Source organism: Peromyscus eremicus, chromosome 15 (assembly GCF_949786415.1).
Source record: "Peromyscus eremicus chromosome 15, PerEre_H2_v1, whole genome shotgun sequence".
NCBI lineage: Eukaryota > Metazoa > Chordata > Mammalia > Rodentia > Cricetidae > Peromyscus > Peromyscus eremicus.
In genome coordinates this window covers 21,516,694-21,525,882 of record NC_081431.1, presented here as the reverse complement: position 1 = coordinate 21,525,882, position 9,189 = coordinate 21,516,694, and the positions used below count along the sequence as shown (strand labels likewise).

The 9,189-nt window shown below is 42.4% G+C and overlaps 1 non-coding gene across 1 annotated transcript; it reads left to right on the top strand.

Annotated features, from left to right (window-relative positions):
* The first annotated feature begins 406 nt into the window (after positions 1-406).
* Trnar-ucu (transfer RNA arginine (anticodon UCU)) lies at positions 407-480 on the top strand. Its single transcript has one exon. It is a non-coding gene; the product is annotated as a tRNA-Arg (tRNA).
* Positions 481-9,189: the final 8,709 nt, after the last annotated feature.

The following is a 9,189-nucleotide window of genomic DNA, read 5'->3' as shown; positions in this document are numbered from 1 at the left end:
ATGAAACCACAGTGAGGAAATGGGGGTGGAAGTAGAGATGGCTTCTGCCTTCTCCGCCCGGCTGGGTGTACTCTGCTTCATTAGCATGAGAATAGAGAGACTTTCCCGTTATCCTCCCTTAGGGATGGAGAGCAATAACGAGCAAAGGCTCCTGCTCTGTCCTGCTCTTTTAGGGATCCTGGGACTTGGGAAATGACTGCTGTCACATTCCTCCGATCCTCTGAAGAACCTAATACCCACAATATTGAGAAAAGCTTTGATGGAGCCGGCTGGTGGATCTCCACTCCAGATTTTCCAGCTGTCCCTGTCCCCCCCACCGCTCAGAGAGCAGGATGCTGAGATGGCTCGGTGATGCAGAAGGTATGTGCTTTTTCAGTTCTGGTGCTGATGCTGTGTGTGTGGTGAGGTCTCTGTGGCGCAATGGACGAGCGCGCTGGACTTCTAATCCAGAGGTTCCGGGTTCGAGTCCCGGCAGAGATGATCACCTGGCATGTGCCTCTTTTGTTTTGAATGCTGCCATGCTAGGTTGGTAATTATATTTATTCCTCCCTAGAGGCTCTGGGGAGAGAAACAGAAGCCTTTTGCTTGGGAATCCTAGATCTTCTCTTCCCTTTGCCTTCCTCCATCTTTATTCTTTCTCTTTTCCTCCCTAGCTGGTTTTCATTATCTAGTGGAGGCTAGGATGTCTGCTACATCTTTCTTCTCAGCTGATACAATCTTTTGCTTCACAATGATATAATAGACACAAAATAACTAAGATGCCTGGTCACAGGTTTTTATAACCACTGTGATTCTTACCTTCTCTCTCTGAGAATGCTGAGGGCAGATTGACCCCCATGCAAAGAGGAAAAGATCAATTGTTCTCTAAGATAATATGCATCTTGACCAAAGTGCTCCTTTTGGGGTCAGGGGACAGCTGGGGTTTATACAGAGTGTAATTTCTTACCCTCTTTGTCAGCTATGATTTTGCATTCGTAGCACTTTGGATGCTATGGCTCATCACTCACATATCCGTCTGTAAGGTGAAATGCAATCATGCTCTGCTCTTTGTCCCGGTAGAATAAGCTACAAAACATCCAACTAATTGCCAGGAGCAAGTTAGCTGAGTTTATCCCCAGGAAGTTAAAGGTCTCCCTTAAGTGCTCCTTAATGTGAAGTTTGTTGTGCTTTACCTACATGTATGTGAATGTCATTTTTACAATTTCCAACCAGCTGTTTTCTCACCCCCTTGCATCCCTCATTAACTTCCGTCAGCTTTCTGGGTCTCATCTGACAGGCTACATTCAACCAGACTGGGAGCCTGGTCTGACTAGGCTGTAGCTGGGGTTTCTATTTGGAGCTGGCCTGGCTCCCTCTCTTGCACATTGCTGCTTCTATATATGATTATTTAGATGGCGCTGCCCTTGCCAAGAACTGACCTCCACCTCAGGTGATCCTGAGAAACCTGAGAAGACACCTTCCTTTGCCTGCTGGCGAGAGGCAGCATCTCTCCCACGTGGGACTTCTTGGGAAGGAGACCAGAGGACACAATCACTCCCTTGCACTCTGAGGAAGCTGGGGCAGGAGGAAGGAGGGTGCACATTGGGGCATAACCAAACCATGTTAAGGGTTGAGGAATTGATAACGCAGAATCAAATTGTGGATAAAGGCAGGAGCTCTCTCCTCTGAAATGGGCATATTTGCAGGAAGTTGAAACTTCTGCCCGTCTTTTGAAGCAGTCATATTTTGAAGGGACTGAAGATTCCTGTAGTCAGAGCCAACATAACCCCACTTTTCTGAGTTATCTTAGAGAATGCCAGTCACATATAACTCATCAGTCCTTTGCAGCTTATATTTGAGACCAGAAATTCCACCAAAATCCCTTCATGGAGCATTTTATTTGTTGTTAAATTGACACATTCTTTCTCATTTGTTTTGAACTCCAAGCTGAAAGAAAAATATCAGTGTATGTGGAGAAAGGGGTAAGAGGAAGTAGAAGGAGTTTAGGGAAGGGATGAGTCATATTTTCCAACCATAATCTCAATATCACATATGTCTTTCTCGTTCCCCACCTCAGATCACTGGTTAGCAACAGGAAAAGTTCAGAGGGTGCGAAGGAGGATGTTTCCATGTGTACTGTCAAATGTCAGAACAAGGACATGGGCTCATTCAGTGTCATCCTAAGCTTCTCATGTCTAGAAAATTCACAAGATTAATAATTGGCTATCATGGAATCATAAGGACCAAGGATAAGAGTGAAATCAGGAAAGGTGTGTGTACCCAAGTAGGCTTTGCTCTGGGGTTGGTTCATGCTTGATCATGATGTGATATGGCCAGCTCCTCTTGTGAAGTTCTGTGCCCCTAGCCTGCCTTGAGCCTTCCTTGCTGATTTCTAACTTGGAATCAGAGGGCCTTGGCATACGTCACAGCTTCCTTCTGTACTTCATTTTGCTTGTTTATAGAGACAATATGGTCTTTCCTACAAATATGAAAATCAATGAGAAAGTCCATTGTGTACCTCTGTACAAATATGAAGCCTCTGTTTCTTTACATTTTTTTTTCATCTTTCTCTCTGCATGTGGGAAAGATGCCTGGCCACAGAGTAATGGCGTGTGAAGGTTTAAGTCATCACTTCTGTATGCTGTCATCTGACACTGGGGCTAATTTGGGACACCTAGGAAAGAGAACTAACAGGATGTTCCTAGCTGGGAGGGTCTTTCTGAAGACAATGATCCCTCAGTGCCTCAAATAAGGGGACTTTTCTTCTCATCTAGCTAGGTGGAGACATTTGCTAGTCACTTCATTTAAAGGATCCAGAAGTTTCCACATACTTAAGCCTCACTTAGCTTTTTGGTTCTATGTGTCCATCCCTGAGGGGTGATGTTTTGGGAACTTGAAGGACATTGATTTTTTTTCTCTATTGATTAAAAGTTCTTCTGTATATGATAACAATTTCCCTCTTACTACATGAGAGAAAGACCCTAACTTATGAATATTATAACTATTGCACTTCAAAGATACTCAAAATACAAAACAGAAAGAGATTTTTTTATAAGTCACTACACTGTGTGGCTCAAATGCTTTAGAGGTACTGAAGCTGATTATTAATTGCCAAGTATGTGGGTAGATCTGTCTTATTTATTACTGTATTCTCGGTGCCTGAAATATGCTGGGCATTTGATGGATATATTTGAAAGAATTAATGCTGATTTAGACTGGCTATGAATTATGAAGATAGGAGCAAGAAAGCGATTCCTCTTAGCTCCCAGGGAGCAGGAATACCTTCATGCATTAACTCATTCTCTTAACAGTATTTATTACATACTCACTTTGCACCATTTCCCATCATTCCAGGCATTTGCATCCAACATAGCAGCCCTCACATCTCTTGTAGATGCATATTCTTATGATAAGACAAATGATAGGTAAATAAATACTACCGTAGAATTTGAGGTTAGATAGGTGCTATGAAGGGATTTTAGGGATGAGTGGGGTAGAGAATGGAATGAAGAGTAGTGATTCTGGGGGACCTTTTGGAGGGGGTGATATCTGAGTGAGTATTTGAATGAAGAGGGATTAGACAAGATTCAGATGTCAGGAACTTTGCACGAAGAGATGGTAAAAACAAGACATCTTAGGTAGGGTCCAGTTTGAGTGGAAAGTCCAAAGGTTGGTGTGGTGGGATGGAGAGATAAATTTAGAGATTAAGAGTAGCAGTGTCGTGGAATGATGCCACACTTACTCAACCTAGTTAAATCCAGTATTTTCTCACATTTCCTCTACTATCCTCAAATGAAATTCACAGGTAATGTAGCCTTCCTATTCTTATAATTAAAATATAATTTAGAGGTAAACATAACCCTGCTACTTAGGTAGCTAAAACAAACCCATGGAATGTCCTAATAATTGTAGCATAAGAAATAAAAAGGAAGGTTGGGTGGTGGTGGCACATGCCTTTAATCCCAGCACTTGGGAGGCAGAGGCTGGCGGATCTCTGAGTTCAAGGCCAGCCTGGTCTACAGAGCATGATACAGGACATGCTTCAAAGCTACACAGAGAAACCCTGCCTCCATAAATAAATAAATAAACAAGTAAGTAAATAAATAAATAAATAAATAAATAAATAAATAATAAGGAGAGCACCTGTAATACTGTTTTAGTAAGTGAAGGCCACAGTTGTCATCTTTTTCCATGTGAAGCATCTCTGTGAATCTACGTAGCAGCCACACAGGCAAAGCAGTGTTCGCATGCTGATAGCTGACTTGACTATGGGAGACATAATCCCCAGCACTGGTGATTGCCCAAGGCAATGAACACCTTTTCTTACTGCTTTTTTTTTTTAAAAAAAACAAAAAAAACAAAATGAAGTACTGTTTATTCTCAAAGTGAATAGCACACGAGGAATGTGAATTCTTGGAAATTTTAAGAAGTTTCTAGGCATACTCAACCTTTCATCCATGTCATGTGATGTTGTCAACCACAAGTTTCATCTCTAGAACTACATGGTTGAGTTCCACAGTAGAAATAAAATTGCAAAAAAAAAAAATCTTAGTGATTTATGTAAGTTTATGTTGTTGTGTTGGGCTGTGTTCATAGCTACCCTGGGTGCGTGAAACCAATGGACTGCGGTTTGGGCATGTCTGAAACCATAATGAAAACAAGGTTTTTATGTGTGAAAACAAGTTAGGCTGTAGGCTCAGATATCAACCAGAAAGCTTTTAATAGGTCATTAGAAGTATGTGACAAGGGAAAGGCTTTGTGTGAGATACTCCTGACCACGGCAAGAAGTAAAATTCCCAGGTATCCATTGTCCCTACGGTTAGTAGTGGTTCCCCATCCCTTATGACAAGAGAAAGTACGCTACCAAATTTTCAAACCACTTTTGGGGGACAGTTCCAGAGCCTTGGATAAATACGGACAAAGGGCTTATTGGTTTGGCTTGCCTATGGGCTAGTGATAATGTGTGGGCCATATTGGTGAGTTCAGAAGAGAAATGGGTTGGCAAGCTGAAAGCTTAATTTTGACTATTGGCAGAGGATAGGCACCGTTTGAGATTCAGGCAGGTCTACAGGTCTGCTGGGCCCATAGTCTTGCAGAGGCATTAGAGTAGGGCAATGTGGCATCCAATAGTTGTCACCTACAAGAGAAAATGTTTATTTTGCTTGTATTTGAAATTAATATCAAAGGGATGTTTCTTCCTAAAACAGTCCTGTGTTAATGCCCTCAGTAGTCCTGAAATTATAAGGGGATAGGGTCCCTTTAACTTCTCTATGCCATCCTTTGTGGTTGGGTGGGTCATAAAACAAAACAAAACAAAAACTTTTTCCTGTGATAAAGACATTTTTCTGTGATGAATCCTTTGAGATAATAAATGACAAGACATGGAGTATTAGGATAAGGTAAATTGAAAACCCTGAGTACAGTAAAAGTAGCACTAGCCTCGGTCTGAATCTGAAGGTTTGCTGTTTTCCCTGGGGACACATGTTAGACCTCTCAGAGCTTCGATTTGCTCACTTAAAAAAAAAAATGACCTGTGCAGAAGACAGAATTGAATAAGGTAAAATATAAATGTGTCTAGACACTTGGTTACACTGTAAAGGCCCACACATATTTATTTTTCTTTTGTTTATGGGTGGCTCTTTCAACCAATCTTCAGATTGTGTGTATTGAGGGTTTGTGGGATTTAGCTGGGCTCAAGAATCTGGCTCCTGAAAATGTTTTCACTTTTCCAGTAGCGGAGTTCCGGTAGACATAAAGAAATGTACAGCCTATTTTAAATAGTCGTTCTATTCCAAGAACATTTGCTCCCTGAATTTCTCTCCAGGGGTTCAAGTGCAATAGTCCTTGTGGTGGCCCCAGAAGCTGAGTTTTCTAGGCCTTGTGTGAAGGTCATACAAGGTCTTAGGGTGTCAGGCAGAGCTTCAAAGTGAGGTAGGAGGGCAGGTATGTCTGTCTACAAAAGGTAAGTAGGTATCTCGAGAGATGGAATTAGGCTAAAAGCAAATGCCTGGGGAGCTGGCAGGAGATTAGGAGTTGGCTGCTGCATTACTGGCCAGGGACCTTTCTGGAGAATTCCCTGCCATGGATTCGGCTCTGTCTGACTCTCAGTAGCATATCTGCCAGGAGTCGCTAACAACCCCTAATAATCTTGTCTTCCTTTGGCTGCCTCTACAGACCACTTTTCAGGAAATGTACCACCTAAAATAGCAGACAATTTAGAACCAGTTAAATTTATTTTGAGCAAACATGAAAGGTTTTTTTTTTCTTTTCCAGCTATGTACAAACTTCTAACAGAGCTTTTTAATTTTTTACTTAAATGTGTGTCTAATGGAAGAAGAGAGTGATTGCTCGCTCCCAGGTTTCAGGCAGCAGGTCCTAAAGGGACCTGCGTCGAGCACATTTCTCTGAAGTCTTAGACTTTTGTGATCATTTAGTACAGATTTGAGTTCTCCTTGATTTTATCTGTCCTTTTGAGGTCCAACAGCTACTATTTGATCTCAAATCTTGGCACAGAAGTGACACCTGGCATGCCTCCTAACACTTCCTGGAATACACGAGTTATAAAGGCAGTTATATTAATATTAAAATGAGTTTGGGGTCCCTGAGCACCTACTTAGAGATGAAAGAGGAAGTGTCTAGATACAGGTTAGGTGGCAAGACACACACAAGTTCATGTAAATAAACATCAATTCATTTATTCATCCGACAAATATTAATTTAGTATTCACTAAGTACAAAACACCAAGCCAAGGACAGTGATGAACCAAATGAGGTTATTCCATGTACATCACCTGAATTTGAACTGTGAACTGTGAACGTAGGAGATCTCTATGGAGAATGAGAGGTAGCGGGGAGTGGGCTTTTTTAGAGGCCACACAAAAGCCTCTGGGGTGTGTGTCCCTTGACCTGAATTGAAGTGATAAGCAGGAAATGGCCAGATTAACAACTAAGAAAAAGCTTTCTTGATAGAGCACACTAAGGTCTTGTGGTAGGAGGGACAATGTCTGGTCTAAAGGACTGAAAAACAGCTTTATTTGACTATAAGGCCTAATGGAGAAGGAGATTTGGTAGGAAGCTGGGTGGAGAACCGAGAGGAAAGACCCTGGAGGGTCCTGTGGTCCCTGGAAGACATTTTGCTCTTTAATCTCAAAAAAAAAAAAAAAAGGAAAAACTGCAGAGCCTAACTGACATTAGAGACTAGCAAGACCAGTTTTGTGTTTTGGAACTAATTTCCCAGCTATTGCTGAGAGAACAGGGCAGACAACTACCAGGAACCATGCCTGGAACACAGTAGAGGATCGATCCCACCAGAAGCTGCAAAAGCCATGTTGAGATGGATTAAATTAACAGCTAATGGTGGCTACGAGGAGATGCAGGTGACCGAGGGGTGTCTTCGAAGCGAGATTGCAGGAGTTGTTCATGTTTTGGAATCGGTGTCGAGGGGTGGGAGCTGACAAGAATGGCTCCAGTTTTATAATCTGTGTGCCACTTCCTAATCTAATAAAGGGAGAAGGAGGCGACCTGGGGGAGAAAAGGATTAGTTTAATTCAGAGCTTTTGTTTTTGAGGTACTTTGGAGTTAGCTAAGGGAAAATGTCACACTTCTCTCTGGAGAAAGGACGTAAGAGCAAACTAAGAAACCCCAGTGTGGAATGACAGAGGAGAGAGGAGTGAGAGGAAGGTTGGCAAGGGAAAGAAGACAGCAGGGAAGCGGCATTGCAGCGGCTGCAGCGGGGGATGGAAATGTGTAAGATGGGATATGGCTGAGTGTCCCATGCTACTGCGATGTCAACTCAACAATAATGAAAACACGTCCATCAAAGTGACTTGGAGGTCCTTGATGGGAGATATTAAGATGCAGTGGAGCAGGAGGTAAAAATGAGATTGGAAGGGACAGCAGAGGAAGTGGAGGGGAAGAAATTGAGCCCAGGCAGGCATGCAGTATGCGCCTGAGAGTTTGACTGTTTAGAAGTCAGAAGGGTTGAGCTGGAAGAAGGGGAGGCGTCTGAGGAGGCTTGCTTGTTTGTGACTGTGTGTTGTGGGACCTTGCCCTTAATAAATAAATCAAACATACATAAATAAATAGCTGGAAAAGTATTGTAAAATCCCACTATACCTGTCACTGAATTTTAAAGTTAGCTATTTACCACTACTGTGCTGGAGACTGAACCCAGGCCCAGTATGTGAGGCAAGCGCTCTGACCCTGAGCCCCAACTCCAGCTCACCACTAATGAATTTCAATAACGATGGGTTCAAGGCCAAACTGGTTATACATACAGCTCCACTTTCTTCATTTGTATTTCAGTAGGAGAGATGGGAATATATCTTAAGCATTATAAATACAATCCTTGAGAAGTAGAGTTCAAGAGAGAGAAATTAAATAGCACGTGGCAGCCCAGGTTCCTGAGAAGGTGACAGGAGCACCCATCAGAGGAGCACCCATTTACAGAGGAGCACCCATTTACAGAGGAGCACTCAGTTACAGAAGAGCACCCATCAAAGGAGTACCAATAAAGGCATGACTTTGGGTAATTGAAGGTCCAGCTCCCCGGGCTGTTGTTGGGAGGAAAGAAGGGGCATGTGGATTTGCATGTGAGATGAGAAAATTACATCTGACCATGTGCACGAAGGGGTGGCAGTTCCTATGCCTATTCCTGTTCCCTCTATTCATAGTAAGTGGGCAGGTCATGAGACAGAAGAGCCCAGAGGAGAAGGTGTTCAATGTTTAAAGAAAGTACAGAAATTTGTACTGTTATTTGGTATGAGAGAATAATATAGCTAAGTAATAGAATATTTACTAGGCAGTGCTAAGGGCCCATTAGGAAAAGATAGATTGGCTATTAGAAACACATTCAATTTGCACACCTGTACATACATATTTGCCTGGCCAGCTTGTTTGTCTTTATAGCTTAGTGGTGTTGTCTCATTTCTTACTGAAGATCTCTCTCTCACTCTCTCTTTCTCTGTGTGTGTGTGTGTGTGTGTGTGTGTGTGTGTGTGTGTGTGTGTGTGTGTGTGTGTGTGTGTGTGTTATAGAGGATGTGGACTCCATATTGCCGGAGTATGTGGTCAGAATACATATATCACAAAAGGGAAAGATTTTATTTCTTAAAAGAGTGTCTGAGCCCAGGACCAGTTTCTCATTAATTGGTTCAGAGCGCCACCTGCTGGAATCCTTGCTAGTGTTTACCCTTCCAAGCAAAATCTAAAA